Below are 7,503 nucleotides of genomic sequence, written 5' to 3'. Positions count from 1 at the left end.
CCTTCATGTCTATATTTACTACGTACTTACTAACAAAGCTTAATAAAATGCTTATCCTTCAATCCCTCTCTTGGCCTCTGAAAAGAGGCCACACCACTTAATAAACAAAAAATAAATAAATCTCAGAATTCTTGGTCCAATATGTCCAGATGAGCTTGGGTCGAAAACCTCTGTGAGGAAAGACACCCAAGCGGCCCCCTAGTTGGCTTATGGGCAGCCACCACATGTTCACCTGACACATCATATCAGACTAATAGAAAGAAAAAGTACTTAAAACGTAATTATAAAAAAAAAACATTCCCTACAAACCAGTGTGCTCAGGCTGGACTGGGCTGAAAACCCCTGTGGAGAAAGGCACCCAGTCGATCCCCTAATTGACGTTTGGGCAATCACACTGAAATTATCTAGACTACAAACATTTCAATAATCAAAATTTAAATCTTAAAACTTTTTTAAACAGCAAATTTCTCAAACATCAATATCTAGTAAACACCTAACTTGTGATGAGTATTCACAAGTTTGTATTCATCAGGGACTCCTCTTGGGACTCCTATTGAATCTATATAGGTTGGGGAATTTGTGGTTAAGTCAAACGTCGCGTCCCTTTTTCTTCTCCCAGCTATACTTTCACCCCTTCCCTCTTGTCTCTTGCCAATCAGTGTTACTGGTGCTGCCAACCTAACCATTTCACATATACCTTCCATAGTTTTCCCTTTTATTCTTACAAACAATCTTTTCCCTCCACAGTAATAATATAGTCCTCCCCGCGCCCAAGGTCCTATTATATCCCCTGCATTGTTGATAATCTGTTTGCACCACAAAGGGTTAATATGCTTTCTCTAGTATATCTTCTGGGGTTAATTTGGTATAATCCATTTCTATCACAACCCTTCGACCTCTAATTTCTCTACTATGATCTCTGATTGGAGGTCCTATAGTCGTTGTCTTGTTTCTATCTATTACATTGACCCTGTCTAAAAACTCAACTTCTATGATTCCCAGGGGGTCCGTTCCTGATATCTCGACTCCTAATAGTATATGGAGAAACTTAGGCGGATTGTTTTTCCCAGCATAATGGGTCTCATCTAGGGGGTATCCTGTCCACTCCCCTATTGACATAGTAATAGGGTTCTGGGTAGGACTATAATCCCTTTTGTATTTTCAGTTTTCTCCACTCGTTTTTAAAATTCCCTAACCATGTTGGGTTTGGCGTCCATTTCCCTGTGTATCCCACTACTTGATCCCACCCTCTACACCACTTATTATCTGCCTTACCCTTTGTGTTACACCATGCATTCATAGTCTGATCAAAACAAACATATACGTCATATCCTCGCCACGAACTATTGTGTCCCCCACAGTCAATTACCTGACATAGATCAAATGTGTAAGATGTCATCTCTCCCTTTACATATTCTATGGACAGCCCTCCATAATACTTGGAACACCTGTTTTCTTCCCCTAGGGATCTTTTTACTCTGGTTGGTTTTACAGCTGATGTTTCATTCCTGTTCTGACTTTTTCCTACTCCTAGAATTGTGCCCACTATTATCAGTGTTAATATCCCCACTATCCCCAGTAGTTTCCAGTTTTCCCACAACTTGACCCTCATGTTTTATTGATGCTGGTTTTCCTTATTATTCAATTCTGATCCTCCCTTTATCTTATTTTTCACAGCGTTATTGTGTTAATAGCAAGTAATTTATAATCAATATCAAAGCAACAATAAAAAAATAGCAAGCACAGTAAACTTATTCTAATGTATAAACTGAAATGGTTATATTCTGGCCTTTAAATGTCTTTTCAATAATGTGGAGAACTCTATAGAATTCCAACTTGTCCAAACCACACCCCAGCCGGGGTATTGACAATCTGGTGATGTGTAATTTGTCACACCACGTTCTCATGCAGATTAGACTGCTCTCAAAGTCCTCATATGTGGGTAGGTCTCTAGCAAGTGTTTATGTGATCAGGTGGAAAACTATTCTGTCTGCTTCGTGAGTTATAGCACAGTCACCTTTCGTTTTTCTCTGGGCCTTTACTTTGTCAACCCCATATCTTTCTCTGAATTTTTTCCGCCATGCCTGCTCCAAATGCACAGTCTGCACTTACACAATGGGCTAGAGCTTCTCCTTTAGGGGCTGTGAATAAATCCCCCGTTTTGTGGACCACCTGCAAAGTTTGTAGGTTACTTTGTGATGGATGAAAATTTTTATCGTATGTATGTGTTTGTGTGTCACCTCCTTTTGTGGTACCCTCACTCCCTCCTGCACCTCCTGTGGTATCCTCCCTCTCTTGGACCTGCGAAGCAAGGTCCACTCTGGTGTTGTCCAATGGTTTGAACGGTGGGTGCACTGGACAGCACTGGCTCAGATGGTACCAAGTGTCACCTTTTCCTGCAAGACGAACACAGTGAGAGGTGCCTGCAAGTACCTTAATTGGAGCAGACCAGCGAGGCTCTTTCCATTTACGCCTGTAGATTCTCAATCTCACCCAGTCCCAAGTTGGTCAAGTAGGGGTGCTGGATATTCGTGTCCCCTAAAATCAGTTGGTAACATTTTGTCAAAAGATTCAATTAGAGCAGTCAATTTGTCATAGTAAATTTTGTGTGATAACGGTTGTACTGGTTCCAATTGTAGTGGGGTCAGTGGGCCAGGAAATTGCCGACCAGTCAACAGTTCAAAGGGTGTGTATCCTGTTGCCCTACTCACAAAGCTCCTTACTGACATCAAAGCCAATGGAAGAGCAGCCAACCATGTCAATTTAGTCTGTGCACAGATTTTAGCCAATTTGTTTTTCAATGTTAGATTCAACCGCTCAACCTTACCTTGTGACTGTGGGTGATAGACTGCCCCGAAATGGTGTACTAAACCCAATGCCTTTTCCACATCAGCCAGATATTCATTTTTAAAGTGTGAGCCGTTGTCAGATCTGACCCGGCTCGGAAAACCATGACGTGGGATGTAATGGTTTATCAGACATTTAATGACAGCAGTGCTGTCTTCCTTGCCCACCGTGAAGGCCTCTGGCCATCCAGTATATGCATCAATCATAACAAGCAAGTATCGTTTACCATTTACCCTTTCAATCATGTCAGTGAAATCAATTATAACTTCATCCCCAGGGCCATTTGCCAATAGGAACGATCCCTGAGATGGTTTCATAGTTGGTTTGACATTGTGCATCTGACAGATGTCACATGTCGTTATGTACCCAGAAATTAGGTGTGGCATAAAAGGATGCCACAATGATTGCAATGCCCGAGACATTTGCTTATCACTACAGTGTGCATGTGTGTATGGGCTTCTTTCAACACACTTGGGACTAGTGATGCTGGGAGCAAAACTCTACCATCTGGTGCTGTCCAAAGCCCATCCTCGTGTCTGATTGCCCCTTTGTTTTTCCACACAGACTTTTCTTCAGGAGCAGCCATGTCTTGCTGCTCAGATAAGAATTCTCTTGAGAATTCTGGTAGGAGGGATGTCACGTCTGGCTCAGATATGACCACAAACTGACCCTGTAGGTAGCCTGAGGCACGTTTTGCCGCCAAGTCTGCTGCTTCATTCCCTCTTGATATCAGGTCAGTTCCTTGGGAATGACCAGTGCACTTGATAATAGCCACTTTGTTTGGCAACATTATGGCTTCAGAGAGCTCTCTTGCTTCTTTCTCATGAGTAATAGGCCGGCCAGAAGAAGTTGTGAATCCACATCTGATCCACACAGGGAGCTCCACGTGAGCTGTGGACACTGCATATGCAGAATCAGAGTAGTTGACAGCCTATCCCTTTGAATGTCTCAATGCATTGATTAGGGCCAATAGTTCTGCTTTTTGTGCAGATTGTTTGCCAATTAGGGTTCCAGATTGTATGGTGACCAATTGATCATTCTGTAATTTAACCATAGCAAAACCTGATTTCACAGTTCCATCGTCTGCCCTGTGGCAGCTACCATATGTAAACAGTGTGATTAGGTTGTCTGTTTCAGGAAGTGGGGAGGCCATCAGGCCCTCTCTAGCAACTGCCAATCTGTTGCTGAGGCATCTGTTTTTAGCTAACTTCCTTTTCTCAAGCTATAGTTTCAAAATTCTCTTTTTTCAGCTTTAACAACTCACTTCCTTCTTTGTCCGCTCTCTCTACTGCTTTGGCTACATACCTTTTCCATCATCACTGCCTGGTACCTCATGAGACTGTTGCATGGTCTGGGTCACGCCAGCTGGAGCTCCTTGTAACAATGCTGCCCTGAAAATTCTATTAGTAGCTGGGTTAGACATTTGGTTTTCATCACATGCTTCTTCCCACTCTTGACAGCATCTATTTATGTATGCTGCTCCATTTTCACCATCCCAATGTTTAAATTTCATCTTCAACCATCTGCCTCCCCTTTCTGTTTTAGCAGGCAACTTTTTCACAAGGGTTTCTAAGTCCGTTAGGGACCAAGGCCGGTACATGGGTCCATTTGGACCAGCCAATAGGGGCAAGTTAAGTGGTGTGCCCATACTTGACAAATCCTGTCTGTTTCCCTTCCCCAGACCACTAACTGCTTTGGTTGCTGGCTTATAGTTGGGTTGTATGGGGGTGGGAGATCCGTCAAATCATTGCAATCCTTCAGAAGCCCTATCAAGTCACAGTTTTCTTTTATTCAATGGCGCGTCCGCAGTGGGAAATCAAAGCACTAAATATATAGCAGAGTGCTGTCGATTAGCCCATAGGAATCATCACCAGAAGCGATGTGACCACCTGGGAGAAAGATAGCGTTTTGGTCAAATGGAAGCAGGTGGACTTGAGGGTGAAGCAGCTGGACTTGAGGGTCCTAGAAAACCCATAGTAACTGTTATTCTCTGGCCTTCAAGGGAATAGAATGCTATTTTACCTTTTTTGTGCGGTGCTGGCAAAAAAAAAACAGGTCCCATCTAGATTTGAATTTAGATCGCTGGATGCAGAGTGCTATCCATTACATTATGGAACCTCAAGATGGTGTAGAGCTGCTGCCCGAGATGAAGATGATGAATTAAAAAACTGGCCTTGCAGGAAAGTAGCGGAAGGTCCATCCAAGGCAAGGCCAATGTGCATTGATTTCTGAGTAACTCGTCATTCGGCATGCAGGGCTCCTCACACATTTACTGGAGCATTACTAGGTAGGGCCTTCAAAAGAAAAGCACGCCATTCTAGGCAATTTGACGACTAAATGGCAGGCAGGGCAAAGAAGCCACCACAGAACAGATGTGATATCATTTTTTCTTTTTCGACCACGTCTAAAATGTTCAATTTTTACTGTGAAAAGAGGAATTAGCTTAAATGGTAGAACAGTCACTTAGCATGCATGAGAGAGGTAGCTGGATCGATGCCTGCATTATCCACTTCTGTTTTCATGCCTTTCACACTGGCTTTTATTGCAAAGCTGGTTGCACCTGGAGGGTTTAGAGCGAATTTCCTTACGTCAGCTTTGCCGGTTCTGTATAGTACTAATCATTGCAATCCTTCAGAAGCCCTATCAAGTCACAGTTTTCTTTCCCACCAGGGAGAAAGTTAGCGTTTTGGTCAAATGGAAGCAGGTGGACTTAAGGGTGAAGCGGCTAGGCTTTTTGGGTGACTCTCATTCAACTGACCCTGTGCCCAAAACAGAACAACAACATTGCTTTGCCGAAACCCGGGATCGAACCAGGGACCTTTAGATCTTCAGTCTAACGCTCTCCCAACTGAGCTATTTCGGCTGCCATGACACAGCTTTCCTGCAGCAGGGATGTCTGTGAGACCAAGCTGAGCCCTTAAGTGCATCTGTGGCATAAGAGAGTTAAAATTTGGCCAGTACGGGTATCGAACCCGCGACCTTGGCGTTATTAGCACCACGCTCTAACCAACTGAGCTAACCGGCCGTTTTCTTACCAGTGTGCTGGAAAACCCAGAGTTAGTGTCATTCTTTGGCCTTCAAGGGAACAGGATGCTATTTTAACTTTTTTTGTGCGGTGCTGGCAAAATAAAAACAGGTCCCACCGAGATTTGAACTCGGATCACTGGATTCAGAGTCCAGAGTGCTAACCATTACACCATGGAACCTTAAGATGATATACAGCTGCTGCCCGACATGAAGATGATGAATTAAAAAAATGGCCTTGCAGGAAAGTAGCAGAAGGTCCATCCAAGGCAAGGCCAATGTGCATTGATTTCTGAGTAACTCGTCATTCGGCATGCAGGGCTCCTCACACATTTACTGGAGCAGGACTAGGTAGGGCCTTCAAAAGAAAAGCACGCTATTCTAGGCAATTTGACGACTAATGGTGTTACCTGGATGTGGGACAAATACAAATGAATGTATTTTATATAATTATTTTTTTATTTTATTTTTGATGTTTGAAAAGTCACTCAATGTATTGTTTTATTGTATTTGAAAATTATTTTTAATAAAAAAAAAATAAAAAAAGCAATGCCTGATCTCATCTGAACTCGGAAGCAAAGCAGGGTTGGGCCTGGTTAGTACTTGGATGGGAGACCGCCTGGGAATACCAGGTGCTGTAAGCTTTTTGAATTCCTTCATTTGGCAAAAAAAAATTATTTAATTAATCAATTTAAAAAAAAAAAGAGGTAAACTATTGAGGGGCCAAGGGCATTGTTTCTGTCGGTGCTGTGTCAAGGCAAGCTGAGCCGCACTCGGCTCCTGGTGCTGCGCCTGTTTTTAAATAGCCAACTCTTGACGGCTTCTCTCGCTTACGGCCATACCACCCTGAGCACGCCCCCTTGAGTTTGACTGAGTCACTGCTTTCAAGGAAGTGTGAGGTGGCAGTAGGGAGAGAAAGGCTCTCCCATTTTGATTTTCTTTATTGTTTTTTACTTGATTTTGCTTGAAACAAGTTTTTGAAATTAAATTTTGTTTAGTTTTAGTTAAACCCCACACAGTGTTATCTGTTTGGGGTTAAAACCTTTTGAAAGGATGGACACTTCGGTAAAGGAACAAGAATTGAATATGGACTACGGCAGCACGGACAAAGCTACTCCTGAAGATAGCAATTCAGGAGATTCAAACAAGGACATCGACAATAATGACACATGGGCAACTGTTGTGGCAAGACGGAGGAAAAATAGATCAGACACAAGTAGAGGAGGAAGTGGAGAAATACAACAAACAAAAGGTAAAGCAATTGCTGAACGTTTGGAAAACACCCAACAAACAAGTCAAAGTATTGAGATGATAAACAAACTGAAAAGTCAAGCAAGATTTCAGAGACAATATAAAAAAGAAACAACTTTGACAATGACTGTGAAAGATCCTGAAAATATCACAGTAGTTATGATTATAAAGGCTGTGGAAGGAAAGACTGGAGTTGGGAAATTGTTTGGACTGAGAAAAAAATCTAATTTTGACTATGAACTAACTATGGAAAATGAAACAGACTGTGATCATTTAATGGATGGACTCATGATTAACCAACAATTCTGTGAGATATCAAAACTCTGCGCAACTGAGAGAATGGTTTCTTTTTTAAATTTACCCAATTATATTCAAGATAGC

At 42.4% G+C, this 7,503-nt stretch overlaps 3 non-coding genes across 3 annotated transcripts; all 3 read right to left on the bottom strand.

Moving 5' to 3' along the window:
- Positions 1-5,637: 5,637 nt before the first annotated feature.
- On the bottom strand, positions 5,638-5,710 carry trnaf-gaa (transfer RNA phenylalanine (anticodon GAA)). Its single transcript has one exon. It is a non-coding gene; the product is annotated as a tRNA-Phe (tRNA).
- An 88-nt stretch (positions 5,711-5,798) lies between these two features.
- trnai-aau (transfer RNA isoleucine (anticodon AAU)) lies at positions 5,799-5,872 on the bottom strand. Its single transcript has one exon. It is a non-coding gene; the product is annotated as a tRNA-Ile (tRNA).
- Positions 5,873-5,981: 109 nt separating this feature from the next.
- Positions 5,982-6,053, bottom strand: trnaq-cug (transfer RNA glutamine (anticodon CUG)). Its single transcript has one exon. It is a non-coding gene; the product is annotated as a tRNA-Gln (tRNA).
- Between the last annotated feature and the right edge of the window lie 1,450 nt (positions 6,054-7,503).

The sequence above is a fragment of the Danio aesculapii genome, chromosome 4 (assembly GCF_903798145.1).
Source record: "Danio aesculapii chromosome 4, fDanAes4.1, whole genome shotgun sequence".
NCBI classification, from domain to species: Eukaryota; Metazoa; Chordata; class Actinopteri; order Cypriniformes; family Danionidae; genus Danio; species Danio aesculapii.
Note: the sequence above shows the minus strand (reverse complement) of the source record. Positions and strands in the feature narration are given on the sequence as shown.